Raw genomic sequence first — 15,448 nt, 5'->3', positions numbered from 1 at the left:
GGCCCAGTCTGGACACTGGACTATTTTGACAAGCCGAGGGGCTGACACGCCTCACTGTGCAGGTGGAAAGAGTCCCCTCATTTAAAGACCGAAAGCCCAAAAGAGCATCTAAAAAACAATGAGCTGTGGTTTCAAAAGCATGACAGGAGAGTGTGTGAAAGCTTTGGAGATCACAATCAAGGCCTGCTGCCTCTCCCTGGTAATCCACCGGCCCTGCCTGGCTGTTCCCTGCGACCTCATGTTTGACCCCCCGACCCATGTTCCCGAAGGTCTCCCTTGGGATTTTCTCCTCCATCTTCTGGGGTTGGATTTAGAGCAGGTGGCGGTTTCCCCCCCAACGACATCAAATCAATGACGTCGTGGGAGAATGTCATCGCTGATTGGCTGCCGCGGCACAGCCTCACGCGAATTTGTGTCGAAAGTTCAATATTTTCAACTTGAGAGTAGAGGCATCTGACGCCCCTAACGCGCCAACGCCCCAAACGCATCCGATGCACCGCCTGGGACGAATCGGCATCCAAACGCTTTGCACCGACTTTTTATGTAATCTTGACGTAAATCCATGTTTGGTTTGGCCATGTCATTAGAAATGTTCTGCAGAACAACAAAACTCAGTTTTTTGTAAGACAAACATGAGATGCACTGTTGCCGCCATGTTGGATTTAAGATTTTCTCAGTTGTCCATGGCAGTGCCTTTGCAGATATTCAGTGAACTAAGCACAATTTGTGTTGGGATGTTTACATCTACAAATGTAAAAAAAGAGGATACCAACATGACCAAAGATCCAAATCAGGAAACTTAAGTTCATGGAATCTGATCGCTGGTAGAAAGGAGGAAACTCTGGGACTGCAGCTCCACCAACTTTTCTATCATCAGCAAAATGTATGTGGAGGATCTTTACCCGACAGACTCAGATCCATCAGTAAGTCCTCAGATTGACTTTGTGAGGCTGTTTACAAACTTCTTCTTACTCTAACTGGTTTGCTGCAGAAACCAACACACTCCCTGCTGAACACATATTTGCAACATAAGCAGCATACATGCATACTAAACAAGGTGTGGTCACAGATGATCTCATCACTGAGCTGATATTTCAGACGTGAACTTTTCACACAGGCTGTTTTTCTTGATTCTGATGTAAACACAGAAAAATGTGTCGGCTCTAGTTTTATACATTTTTTTGATCCTCTGCAGCCTTGACAGACCTTTCATTAGAGAGATACTGATGCCATTACAGACTGATTATGTTAAACAAGAAAACAGCATCGTTGGCTCTCTGTGGCTGATGTTGCATGAAGTCAGCTTCTATTACCAATCAGGCAACAAATTTAAAGCTTAATGATACACCAGTAACCTCTCAGAGCTCCTGGAAAAGCTATCTCTGTCAGTTATGTTTATAGTCCTTAAACTGTGGCGTCTACGCTTGCAGTCGAGTCACAGCTGTAGATTTGCCATTCAAGCATACAGGTATGACTCACCTGAGCAGCAGCAGTGTGTAACGGTGAGGTGAGCTCCTCTCTGTGAGCTGTTTTTGTGTATTCTATCACCCCTGTATCGTGTTCTCTGATCTCTCATATTTACAGCTCTTTGCATTCAATCTGCCACTGACTGATTCAAAAGCACCCCTATGGTCTTTCTCACACACACACACTCACAAACACACCTTTGGCCACAATCACGTTCAGTGTGAAACAAAAGAAGAGCCTGTGGGTGAGTGTACATGAGTCAACAGCCTTTCCTGCCGGTGGCTTTCACAGTGACTCACATTTCCACAGAGAGAAAGCGTTTCTGAAGTCAGGACCACTGGATTTATAACACCAGCACTTTATTCTCTGGACAGGTGCAGATAAATTCAGAGAATATCAATGAAGCAAAAGAGCAACTAGAGCAACCTTTTACGTGATTTAGCTCCATAATCCTAGACAATTAGAGTGCAGATATCCTTCCTAATAAGATGTTTCTCCTTTCAGACTTCATATTTACGTCTCTTCTCTCTGTTTCTGCTGTTTTTCATCACAGTTCCCCAGTCTTTGTTCTCTACCACAGAATATCGACAGTCACAGCTACCAAACCTTCCTCTCCCTCCCTGTGTGTGTGTGTGTGTGTGTGTGAGAGAGAGAGAAAGAGTGTGAGTGTGTGTCTCCTCCTTCCTCCGGCCTCACAGGAGGCTCTCAGGGCTCTCAGGGCGCAGTATGTGGTTGCCCTCACCACACAGTTGTCAGGAATAAACCGATCGTTTCACTTAACTGAATAGCAGCGGCATCCACTGCAGACCATCTCCCATCCTGCTCCCTGTCCATCTCCCCGTGCTCTCTGCAGCCCTCTGTCATCTTCATCCCAGACATCTCCTCTTCCTCATAACTCTCCTTACCCCTCAGATTCTCTCTTCTCCTCTTTACCTCCATTTTCTCCTTTAGCCTCTCTCCTCCATCTCCTGTACTCTCTCTGTGTTCCTCATAACCATCACACACACACACACACACACACACACACACACACACTGTCTCTATTTGTGCCACCGCCCCCTGTGGCGTGCAGGTCACTGTGAGCCTCTGTCACAATAGAGCCATAAATGCCCTCTCGGCCCCCTGTGGTGAACCTCGATGCTGGATCTCACCCAGGCCAGACCTTTGCTTCCTTATGCGATGAGAAAAGCACAAAACACAGCAAGTGAATTTCCAGTTTAGCAAACTGTAATGCATCTTGGTCATGGAGGCATTAAGAACATGTCACCATCATGCCTCCCTCCTCCTCTTCCTCCTCGTGTTGATTCTGCAGGTCTCTGCATGACACCCTGCACTGTTTGCTATGAAACTGCAGCACTGAATCTGGCTGTGATTGCAGAGGATCCTGATTCTACAAAAGCAATCAGAAGTTTCTCCAGGCCTTGAACATCATTTCCTGGGTAACTTAGCGTGTGTACAGCGGCACTGACATTTCTACAATGAACATCTGATTGCACGGGGTCACTGGGACATCAGTAACGTTTGGAATCATGTGTTTTTACATGCGTGGGACACACCAAAGGTTAAGATGTTACCATGAATGCCTCATAAACATAATTTCTCATCATTTCCGCACATTAATTGTGATTCATTACATTTTTTCTTCTACAAAATCTCTCAACATCTGTTTCTTCTAGACAGATAAAGTTTTCACTCTACACATCTCTGTCTTTCTCTTATGTTTATTGCTGTTTTATGAAACAAAGAAACAAACTGCAGCTGTAGCAGTGCAGGTACTTCAGACAGCCTAACAAAAAAGATTTTTTAAATGTAAGGGGAAATAAAAGCGATATTGAAATGTCATGATGTCTGCATCTTTTTGACTATGTTGCTGACCTCACTGGTAATGTCTTTGCACCATATAGAGTCAAAAAGATCAATAGTTTTTATCCTTCTCGTGCCAAAAAGTTTGATTAGCTTTGCTTTATGAACTCGTTAATATATGTAATAAAAGATCAATACTAGACGTGGTGATTTAAGATTGTCATGCAAAAATCTAACACTGTGTTTCATTGATTTTTTCCCTCAGCCTCAGATTTGATCTGACAGGAGATTTAAATCAAATAAATCTCCATTTACATCCATCAACAATTAATTTTTGACACGATAGGACCTTCACCCTGATATTCAAACGTGTCATTATTACATCCATCCATCAACAGGACAGATTTGCTTACGCTGAAGCCTGAGGGTGGACACCAGTGTGAAAGCTTGCATCAATAGGAAAGCAGAGGGGGTGGAGTACGACTGCCTGGAAGTACTGATGTTTCATTCAGAAAGGGTCACCTGGAGGGGTCAGAGTTCCTGTAAAACAATTGCCATTTGGCTCGGCTTGTGCAGCTCTGGGGCATTTTATGATTAAGTGCGACCTCAGCATTAGCAGAAATTCAGCCATTACCAGCCGAGCCAAAAAAAAACAAAACAGATACAGAAAGGAGGGCATTATGTCCAGATATATTATGTTGCAGATTCAAAGACTGGGGTGTCAGAAAGAGCTTAGATTTCTGAAAAAAAAAGGCAAAGTAGCTGAAAATAAAGAGGGTGCAAGAGTAAATATGCTCATTCAGGTGAATAATTATCTGTGTTTTTTTAGTCTGCACACCTAATGGGGTTAATATGGCATCAAATTTCTCCTCCATCAGGAAGAAGATGAGAGGAGTGGAGAGCAGTGAGGGGGTGGCCACTCCAGTGAGATCATGCTCTGTCTGATCAGATGTTTGCACCACTGTCTCCACTGGGTACAGTTAACTTTAAAGATTGAAAACAGGAAAAATAGAAGCATCAAATAGACTGGTTAGATGTTTGTTTATATTGCAATATTTCCAAATTTGTCCACAGGAAACAGAATCCCTCCAAGTGCAGCAGAGGATGTGACAAGAGACCGTTCAGCACCATGGACAGCGTCATGCATATTTTACTGAGAAAACTTCACCAGAGCATCAAACGAACAAACGTTAACACAGTGAGTCATATACATCAGGTCTGTTTGACACAACAAACCTCACAGGTATACAGCTCGTTTTGTCTGAAGCACTGAAAAACGCTGGGAGCTGTAATCACTCCAAAAAAAATGTTTTTGTTTTCTAAAAATAACGCTCCGAGCTGCGACGCATTCTCCCACAGCATCCAACATCCAGATGGATTTCCAAACAGAGAGTCATTTTCAGACACAGAGAAACTTGTTAAGCAGGAAAATGACACTTTCTGTGCGGATATTTGAGGGATGAAAATGACCAAAGCTCACTTGTCTGATGCATGAGGCTACAGGTCTAATGGATGAGCAACACCTCCACCTCATCCGTGCGCTTCTGTTTTTGGCTTCTCCAAAAAAAAAAAAAAAATTTAAAAAAAATCATGTAACAGCGGAGCAAATGAGTCGCTCAGTGAAATCACAAACATGCTGTTAAAGACTTGAAGTGCAAACAGGCCGAACTTACCTTGACTGACATTAAAAAAGGTGTGTCCGGGATTTACCGCACGAAACAGCCGATGTTTCGCCTTCTCTCAGACACCTGGCCGGAGAGCACCATGGAGAATCAGTATCCTCTGGCCATGGAGAGGTTGGGTGCAAACGGAGGCATTTCGTTGAGGAACACACAGAGAGAGCGTCGTAGCGATGCTGCGGTACAAAACCCGCTTCCCCCGGTCGGAAAATTGGGTTTTGCGTTGCAGCCTTTGCGACTCCGTGTGGTGCGCACAGCTCCTCACTGGACTCGCATCTCCAGACAGACAAGAAGAAAAACCAAACGAAGATCCTCTAACTGTGTTTTTTTTTTAGCCGCCAGGTATTATTTCAGGATCCTAAATCACCATTGGAGCCAAGCAAATGTCACAGAGGATCAGTATGTGGAGTTTCACTTGAAGCACTGAGGAATTTTAGGGGAAAACACTTTTTCAGCCGCGGTCACGTTGACTGAGCACACTGCAAAAAAAAATCCCACGAAGCTGAAGGAGGATATGTGTCCGATGCTGCATGTTTTAAAAACGTACCTATCTTCTTCTCTCCATCCTCCACCAAAAAACTGTAAAGCCTTTACATCTTCTCAGAATATCCCGACACCGATTTCGGAGCATTACCTGCCATTCCTCGAGCGTGAATCCAAAATGTGGCTTTTTAAGAAAAGAAAAAACTATGTGGCAACAGTTACACACCTGCAGGCTAGAATAAGGACAACATATATGAGAGTATACGGCTTCACTTCATCACGAGTCCTCCTCCCGATGGAGCACGCGATGGAGAGGCGCCTCTGTCAAACCATCCTCCTCTCACAGCCAGAATATCCCACCAGGATTTGCTTCAGACAGGAAAAAATGAGCCAAATAACCAGAAATGTCCTCCACCAGAGCCACAAAATGCGCAAAAAGAGGGCGAATCTTCAAATCATCTTCAAAGCTTATTAATTTATCTCCAGCGCTCCTGTGGGTGATTTCTCAGCAAAGAGTTCTGTGTGTGTGTGTGTGTGTGTGTGTGTGTGTGTGTGTGTGTGTGTGTGTGTGTGTGTGTGTGTGTGTGTGTGTGTGTGTGTGTGTGTGTGTAAGAGAGAGAGAGAGGGAGACAGAGAGATATTTAGGGAAAGAGAAAACAAAAATCTCCATAATTAAGTCACCATCCAGGTTTCATGGAACATCCCTCACCTGCTCCTGTTTTAGAAGTTATTTTTTTTTTCAAAATGACATAAACAGTGGGCGGGGCTGTATTCTGCACTTTCTCAGGTGAGTATGTGCGTGTGCGCATGTGCAGGCCGTAGGAGTGCAAAGACCGCAATCTGTTGGAAATGATGTTTGCTGGATTAAATATTTGATGAGGCATGCCCGAACTCTCATAACCAGCACACACAGGCATTGTGATCTGAGACAGCACACACAAACACAAATACACACTATCTCACACACACAGAGACACACACACAGTGGTGGATAAGCTGGTTGAGCGTCTCATGGCTTCATGAGATCGGACAAGCGAACGCAGCATCGCAGCATTAACGTCAAGGACTCACGCATGAACAACTTCGATTAGAGGAGAGGAGGGCTCTGGACGAAGGACATCATGTTAACATGGCAGGTGGTTGGAAATACCTTGGCACATGAGGGGATGGCATATTGGATATTACATTAGCTCTGTGAAGCCGTGTCAGCCCTCTGTAGATCTGAGAGACAGAGACCTGAAGAGGTTGTGAGAAGTGAAAATCATTAAGGAGTGAAATTCTCATTTGAATTTCAGGTGCCCTTGCTCACACTCAGAGGTGTTTGGGGTCTTTTCAGCACCATGGACAGCGAACAGGGAGCAGACTCTTTGCAGCACCGCTGTCCAGCGTGCTGAAAACTCCTCATCTGAAGAGACACATTAACATTACTCTAATGTTCCCTCCATTTATCTGCCTTAACCTCTTCCACTGAGGGGTCAACTTTCTCACGAACACTTTCTGCTCCAGTCCTGCTATACTTCTTTTAACCACAGGGACTAATTATACTTCAAATATATGATGAAAGAAGGCCTCTTCCTGTTATTGGGGGTTACTCCCCCTCAGCAACAATCTGTTGTATTTAATGTCTGTCATTAAGCAGCAGCTAACATGACACATAGGTCTATTAAGATTTGTGACAAAGGGGTGGAACATTTCCATGGGAATTTTAGCTCGGGAATACTGGAAATTTTCAGGGTTTTATTAACGTCATCATTTTTTTATTATTATTATTACCGAGAAATTTTAGCTCTAAATTTTGTTTTTTATTTTTCTCGTTATCAATTTGAATGTCATCTTGATGATACTATTAATACAGCTGCCATGAAACATAATCAGGTCCAGGCAGCTTCTGCTAGAAGTCCTAAGGGGTGACCGCTGCTTTGCATTCACTGCTTCCAGGTTGGAGTCTGTACCACGACTGGTCTTGACCTTTTCAAGTCTAAGCCGAAGACATACTTGTTTAAAATGGCTTTTAATTCTGACAAGGGCCACTCTGTTGTATTTACACACTTTTCTAAAAAAAATAAAAAATAATATTTACTGGAAGACTTTTCCCACATGTAGCTGTGTTGCACCTTACTCTACTCGAAATGTTTACCTCTGCCAAGGAGGTTGTGTGTTTTTGGGAGAGTTTGTCTGTTTGTCTGTGAACAACATAACTCAAAAAGTAACAAACACATCTTGATGAAAATTTCAGGAAATGTTCAAAATGGGAAAAGAAAGAAATGATTAAATTTTGGAGGTGATCCGGATCACTGTCTAGATACAGGATTTTTTTAAAGGATTCTTTATCGTTGTGAGATGGGGCCATTTTCACCATATGTGTATATAACTCCACCATAAATGGTTGGATTACTTTGCAAAACAATACAAGGCAGATGTAAAAGTATGATCCAGATCCTGGCAATATTCTGGATACTAAGATCTGGAATATGAAATACATTCTGGGTCATCATAATTTCTAACACAGTCAGGAAACAAATTATCATACAAACCTGCAACTAACACCAAATTGTAGCAGACAGTCTGCTGAAAGGGAGTATAACATCAAAGTAGGACTTAAGTGTTGGTGACAATCACAATATGCTTGGTGGAGGTCTGTGCTCTCTGAGTGATTTTTTAGTTTTGTATTGTTTTGTAGTTTGCTGTTGTTCCTGACACTGCTGTAAAGCACTTTGGGTACATATTTGGTTTTTGTTAAGGGCTTCAAAAAGATTGATTGAATCATTGATTGATTGATTGATTGATTGATTGGTTGATTGATTGATTGATTGATTGACTGATTGACTGATTGACTGATTGATGGATAGAAAGCATGGCCATCATTTGACACTTTTAAACGAGGCTTTTTTGGGGGTGCTGAGTCGACACAAGGAATATGTTCAAGCTATTGTAAATACCTGAATCTTCTTATATTTTTCACCATTAATGGTTTTTGTTGTTCTGTGAAAAAAAAAAAAAGTTCTACAGCTCTTAAAACTTATGAGTGTCATTTGTCAATGTCAGATCAGGCATATTTGCATATGCTTTTGACAATTATTAATGCCTACAGTAATGACAATTAGATTCAGTTAGGGAAAATTCCCAGAAAATTCTTGTTAATTCCTGTTGATTTCTAAAAAGTTCCAACAAAAGTTGGCAACTTTGAAAATTCTCTGAACTTTGCAACTTTATTGCTACAGAGGGACAGAGATCCAAAAGTCTTTATTTATACTTTCTATTTATTGTTCATGAGAAATAATGCTGATCCATACAACATAGAGAGTGAGAGTGCAGAGATTTCAGATCAATTAAACATGACTACATTCCTCCACATGCAGCTCGGTCACACTGAGAGCCCTGAGCTTGAAGTCACTCAGACTCTGGAGCACATGCTTAGTTTTAGACATTTTCCACATGTATTGACAGCAAAATACTTATTATGGCACTTTCATACCCAGCAGAGGAAAGAGGCTGGAGGCATGAAAATTGTATGTTTTGCCATTGTGAGGTTATGACTAATTCAAGGCACCATGCGCAAAAATACCCCCACTTGCCAGCTTGAGGTAAAGTGCGTTATTCATAAGTTGTGAATAATTGAGGTTTAGGGAGCACAGTTGGAACTGAGGGGGGGATATTTGCTGACTATGTGCTTTGTCTGGGTTGGCACTTACAGGGGTAAGTGCCAACCCAGTGCTCTGGAAATACAGAGCTGGGGTCAGGCAATTAGTGGGAAGAACAAAGAAACAAAGCTTGGAACTCTGTGTCTTAATGACCAAGGGAAGCAGAAACAGTCTGGAGATTTTTCACGACGGGACACCACCAACTCTGTTCCTGCTGGTTAAACTTCAGGTCGCTTGTTTCAGAGCTTCTTCAGCAGGATGGTGCAAGAACCAGCTTGAAGATGCATTAGTGACCAAACAGTGTGAAGATGTCAGGAAACAACGAGTGAATCATATTGGATGGCGACATGTCATTGAGAGTCGGCTCAGATTTCATCACAAAGAATCACAAACATGAAACAAAGTAAAGCAACAACAACAACAACAGAACCAGGAGAGTGGCGAGTATCACAGCAGTGAGACATCATGAGTCATGTAGCTCTCTGTACTCAGAATAAAAACATCAGGGCACGGTTTTAACTTCTACCTGCCAGAATGAAAAGCAGAAGATTTCTGTAATTATTGTTTTCTCACAGTTTGCACGTTTATCTCACACACACACACATATACACACCTGCTTCTGCAGAGGTGTGATGCTGAATGAAAACATTTACTTGGGACAGAATCCACCCGTTACTGACACTTAACTGAGACAATTTGGAGCCGTCTGGGCTTTGTTTTTGGCATAAATGCATCACACTAAGTGCAGCGTATTCTAATTATAACTGAGCTAAAAGCTCTCTGCCGAGCGTTGTGCGCTAAATATCAGGTTTAATGTTGATGTTTAATTCCCTTGTTTATAGCCCATTTACTGCTCATCCAACTGGTCAGAGTTTAGCCCCATGTCGTGTTAAAACAGAGCAGGTGGGACACTCCACATTATTCACTGTACAGTCAGAGACGCCGTGTAAAACTTTGTTTAAATCAGGTATGTTTGTATGGATGAACATGTTGATAAAGACTTCTCTCCTCAGAGACGCCAGATACACAGCCTCCAGGCTGCTTAGGGAAGATGTTCAATATCCCAGGGTGTGTGTGTGTATGTGAGTGTGCATGTGTGTGTATGTCCATGTCTCAGGGTGTGTGTTGTTACCCTCTCACAGTACAGATAGTGAAGGAGGCCCTGAGGTATCTGAGGTATGAAGGGATCCCGAGGAAAGCGATTAGCGCTCAGGCTCAACCCTCCTCCTCCATCCATCCACGCTCTGTGAGAAACAACCGTCAGCATGCAAAGAGCTACGGCAGCAGATTAATGCAATCATGTTGAAATACATGCATGCAAGGTGCTTGATGGAGTCTGTTTGTGTGTCACTATAATGTGCTGCAAACACACGCATACACACACAAATAGACACACAGCTCGAGTTCACTTTGATGCGTTCAGATGTGTTTTTAAATCCAAACACAATTCTCATAATCTTATGTGACATTTCAATAAATCCTTTGTGTGCCTTGACCATAGACTGAAAAATAAAATGGACATCTGCTTGCTTGGCTTGAAGTGAGGTCTCCACAAAAACTGCTCCCCCTGGTGGCTGGCTGCAGTATAGGTTAAAAAATCCTGCTTTCCAGTCATTCCAGATGGGCTGTGGTCGAACTTTAAAAAATTAATACTCCTCGTAGAAATTTTTCTCACGTCCGATTGTTGTGGTGATATGAAGATATCATTTGGCTGTCTTGTATTCAAGTCCTCTTTTTTCTGAAAAGTTTCATTTTTATTAGTTATACGAGGTTAAAAATTAGGCTTTACGTAATGTTTAACGATGATTGACAGCTGCAGTTCTCGTGTAAATTTTCCGGGGATTGTAAAATATGTCGGTGGTAGAGTCAAGAAGTGGTTAGACTCTCCAAAGAAAAAAAAAAAAAAAAATTGTCACCCAGTTTTACTAAGATTCTCCCAGAATCTCTCATCGTCTCTACTGTGCAGACTCTGGCTGCAATTGTTGCCAATGGCTGTGCCTGAGACGGCGGTACTTTGGCTTCAAAACTGTAAAATGATAAATGGTGGAGCCACGCTGTACGCTCTATACACAGTCTATGGCCTTGACAGTTCCTGGACATATCATACTACTTTGCACACACATGCACACATACCAATGTAACTGTAACCTGAGCTGTGGTTTCTTGTGTTCTTATTAAACATTCAGAGTCTTAGTGATATGGACATGTGTCCTGTTCTAGCTACTGAATAAATGTGTGTGTGTGTGTGTGTGTGTGTGAGTGTATGTGTGAGTGTGTGTGTTTCACATCAGTCCTGTCTTGCCCATGCAGAGGCATCATGTTATCTGTCTGTGCCATTGGAGAAGAGCGCTGATGAGACGGATGCAGGGGGAGAATTAAAAATGAGACGACAGAAGCTCGAATGACACAAGGAGACGAAGTTTAGAAAATGTAGAAAGTGGCCGTAGAGACTAAAAGTCAGGTCATTATTTGAAAGTGTTCACATTTAGCAGGCCTGTGTTGTCAGGTCTGAACGCTGCAAACACAAAAACACTCAACAGCTCAGCTTCCATTAAACCCCAGCTGGGCTGCTTTGCCCGGTGGACTGATGGCTTGTTTGTTTAGCTGTGAGCTGTTAGCTTTGTGCTTTGGCAGCGAGCGCTTTGTTTCAAACAAAAATCAGACAAACCAAACAAAAACTCTAATTGCATAATTTTAATTGTTTCCTGTCATTTTCCAGCTTGTCACAACTCTCTTTGTAAAACCTCTCTGTGTTACAGCAGGCACAGCAGCCGTTAGCAGGGAGAGTATGTTACTTTTAAATACAACATTTCATGCATGAATGTATCTGCATAAAAACCTGTCGTAGTTTTTACAAATTTAACTGTTTCACAAACAGGATTATGATACACCACCTGCTTCTCACTATGAAAGACTGCTCCAGCTGCCCTTCACTTGAGGTCCGTAACCTAGGTATCATCCTGGACTCCACCAATTATTTGAATCCCATGAAATCCACCTTCTTCCACCTCAAAAATGTCTCAAGACTCAGGCCTTTGCTCCTCGACCCCGTGGCAGAGACCCTCATTCCTGCCTTTATCACCTCCTGCCTGAACTATCGTTATGGAGTTCTGGTCGGATTCCAAGAAACTGCCCTGAACTGACTCCTGAACCTGCAGAACTCAAAGGCTATTAAAAAAAAAACAAAAAAAAAAAAACAATGGACGTCATCTTGCTTGGCTCCCCTGGTGACTGGCTGCTGTATGGGTCAAAAACTCTGTCCCCCCATTCATTCTAATAAAGCTGTAGTCAGATTTTAAAAATAAAAAACACCTTGTAGAAATGTTTCTCTTATCCATATTCTGTGGTGATATGAAGATATTACTGTGCTGGGTTGTACTCAAGTCCTCTTTTTTTCTAAAAAGTTTTGAATTCGTTAGTTATGAAACCTTAAAAAATGGGGTTTTACGTCACATTTAATGATTGACAGCTGCCGTTCTTGCACAGTTTTGGGGGGGAATAGGAGGGAGAGCCTGAAAGGAGATAGAATCATGAAAGAAAAAAAAAATGTTTATTTGTCACCCGCCCCCCTACACAGATTCTGTACTGCGCAAACTCTGGCTGCACAGTGGCGGTGCCTTTGACGGGGTATTATTGCTCCAAAACTGTCCAGTGATAAAAGGTGAAGTCATACTGTCCTTTCTATATACAGTTTATGGGAGAAATCTGCTGCCAGGATCCTCGGATGCACCAAGCCCTGGCAGTACATCACCTCTACTCTCACTTACCTCCATTGGCTCTCCATCAAGCCCCTCATCCAATACAAAAAATCTTTGGATTGAACTATAAACCTAGTCTATCATCTGAAGAAAAAAACATGGTCTAGCCCGACTGTACCTCACAGACTTCCTCTTTTCCTTTCTTACACCCTGTTTGGACAGCTGCAGACCTCAGCCACAGGTCTGCTCTCCACCTCCAACACCAAACTGCCATTCTTCGGTGACAGAGCTTTCAGTGCATCTGCCTCCATCCTCTGAAACTCTCCCTTCTAAAATTGGTGAACTACCTGTTTAATACAGCATTCAACCTAACCTATCTCCCTTCCCACTGAGTGTGTCTGTGTGCCTGTGTGTGTGTGTGTGTATGTTTTCTGCTTCTTTCTTTCTTTTGCAAAGTGGCTTTGGGTTCCTTAAAAGGGGTTTTATAAATCTAAGGTATTGTTATTATTATTATTATTATTATTAGGGCTGCAATGACAAATTGATAAAATCAATAAAAATCGATTAGTAAAAGCAACAACATTTTTCCATAATCCATGCACTGTGCTGCGTCATTACTGTATTCGTTTGTCTTCAGTTTATTTGTCTTCTTCCTTTTTGTTGGATTATTTAGTAGTTGGCAACTGGCTAAAGGTGCATTATCACCACATAGTTAAGTGGAGTGTAGATTACCTGGGCTACCGGGCAGTATATGTCACATGTAAACAGATCAGCGTGGGGGGGGGGGCTGAGCCGGCAGATGAGGGGAACAAGTAAACACATGAATAATGTCAGAGCTAGAGAAGCCGTTCGACCAAAAAAAACATTCCTGAGTTTGGGAGTATTTCACGCTGAGTAAATGTGCATAGCATGTTAATCATAGACTGTATAAAACATGGACGTAGTCTCGCCGACGTCACCCATCTGTGTCTGAAACGGTAAATGAAGCACATTGGCTATAGTGGCCATATTGGTAGTGGCAAGGGCTTCGCCTACATCCATAGGGCGCCTGTCGGTCACGTGACCTCAGCTGTGCCTCTTATTGAGAGATCTTAATATGAACGGCCGAGTTGGAAAAAAATTCACCCCCCGTACAGTGGGTGCCGGTAGTAAAATTAGCGACAGGAGACGTTTTTTGAACCAGGCTGTAAAGAGGTTAATTTCTGCTTTGAAAATGGCTTTTGTTGGCTTGGTGTGTTTGTGACTTCTGGCACTTCCGGAGCCAACCTCAAGCGGACACTCGAGAAACAGCAGATTTTAGCACTTCCTCATTGTCTCATATTCTTAGACCGGAGGTTGCCGCTTGATGTTAATTGACAAAAATGGCCATTGATCCAGCACTTTAAACACAAACATGTTGGGCTCATCGATGACGAGTTGGGGAGCTCAACAGCAAGGTGAGGAGCTACAAAATTCCACATACACTCCTTTCATAAGTTGTGAAATGCATGGTATGTCTTTTAAGACTCTTTTAATCTTTTTATTAAATCGTCATCCTGCTTGAAAACTACAAGGAGTCCATTAAACCAAGGTTAGTATTAGTGTTAGCTGCTACAGATAGTGGTAGGGCAGAGGGGGTGAACTGTTTGACCTGCAGATGAAAAGATTGAGAACACATTTATTTATTTGCCTTTTTGGCCCACCAGGTTCTTGATCTGATGACATGACAATGTATGTTCTGTTATTTTGCCCATACTGCTGATTCTTTAAATGAGAATACATTCATATCACTTTCATACTTTATAAATGTAGCATCTGGTCAGTTTAATTATGTTAAAAAATGTTGTTTCATTGAATATATCATCAGGCAAACAATAGTCATCAACAAAAATAACAAGAAGTTTGGTTTGACAAATTTTACTTTTTAAATTCTCATCCTTTTTTTTCGATTCATTGATTAATTATTAATTTAATCCTAAGAGTAACCAATTACTTAATTAATCGTTAGTTGCAGCCCTAATTATTATCATTATCATTATTATTATTAAGTCATGGGTCTAAGTTTGTGCTACCATACTGGCCTTTTTTCTGCTAGGTGTCTCACTCAGACACTGTTTGAACATGTGAACTGTTTGTGAACACAGATTTAAGGTCTCTTACTAACAGAGAGCTCTGATTCCCACTGTCTACACCAACACTCACTTCAGAAAAAGTCCTCTATGTGACACCAACAGAGCAGCTGTAGAATTTAAACCAATTCCACTCCATTTCAAGTCTATTTACAGCATCTCTTCCCCTCCTGTGCAAACACGCACACCTACACACGACTGTACGCATCAACAGCGTGCACATACACCTGCAACTACAGTCTCATTTCACAGTCTGCTCTTTACCCACCCTGAACCCCCCTGGGGGGATTTAGTAAATAGAAAGCTAGTTTGTACTTTCCATTGGAGCCTAATTCTATTACGCAGCCGGCTCTTATCGATCCAAACATTCAGGGAGACATGCGAGAAAAGTAGCAAGTGGAGCACAGAGGAGGCCTCTGTGGTGTGAGGGCGGAGGCCGGAAAAGGTGGGAGTGTGTGGGTTTAACGTTAAGGTGGAGAAATGAACAAAAAATACAGAGGGATGAAGACAGGGCAGAGAGATTAAAAAGAGAAGAGCGAGTGTGTCTGCACCCACCTGAGAAATATGAT

The 15,448-nt window shown here is 42.3% G+C and overlaps 1 protein-coding gene across 6 annotated transcripts in view; it reads right to left on the bottom strand.

Moving 5' to 3' along the window:
- cacna1ia (calcium voltage-gated channel subunit alpha1 Ia) overlaps nt 1-5,980 on the bottom strand; it is a 167,363-nt gene extending 161,383 nt beyond the window's left edge. For all 6 annotated transcript variants that reach the window (XM_074696239.1, XM_074696240.1, XM_074696241.1 and 3 more), the window contains exon 1: nt 4,944-5,980. The gene's annotated coding sequence lies outside the window, so the exon portion shown is untranslated. The remainder of the gene's footprint in view (nt 1-4,943) is intronic.
- Between the last annotated feature and the right edge of the window lie 9,468 nt (nt 5,981-15,448).

This window comes from Halichoeres trimaculatus, unplaced genomic scaffold, assembly GCF_033239565.1.
Source record: "Halichoeres trimaculatus isolate MK-OKI-2021-1 unplaced genomic scaffold, fHalTri1.1 fHalTri1_scaffold_20, whole genome shotgun sequence".
Lineage (NCBI taxonomy): Eukaryota > Metazoa > Chordata > Actinopteri > Labriformes > Labridae > Halichoeres > Halichoeres trimaculatus.
This window is presented reverse-complemented; position numbering and strand designations above follow the sequence as displayed.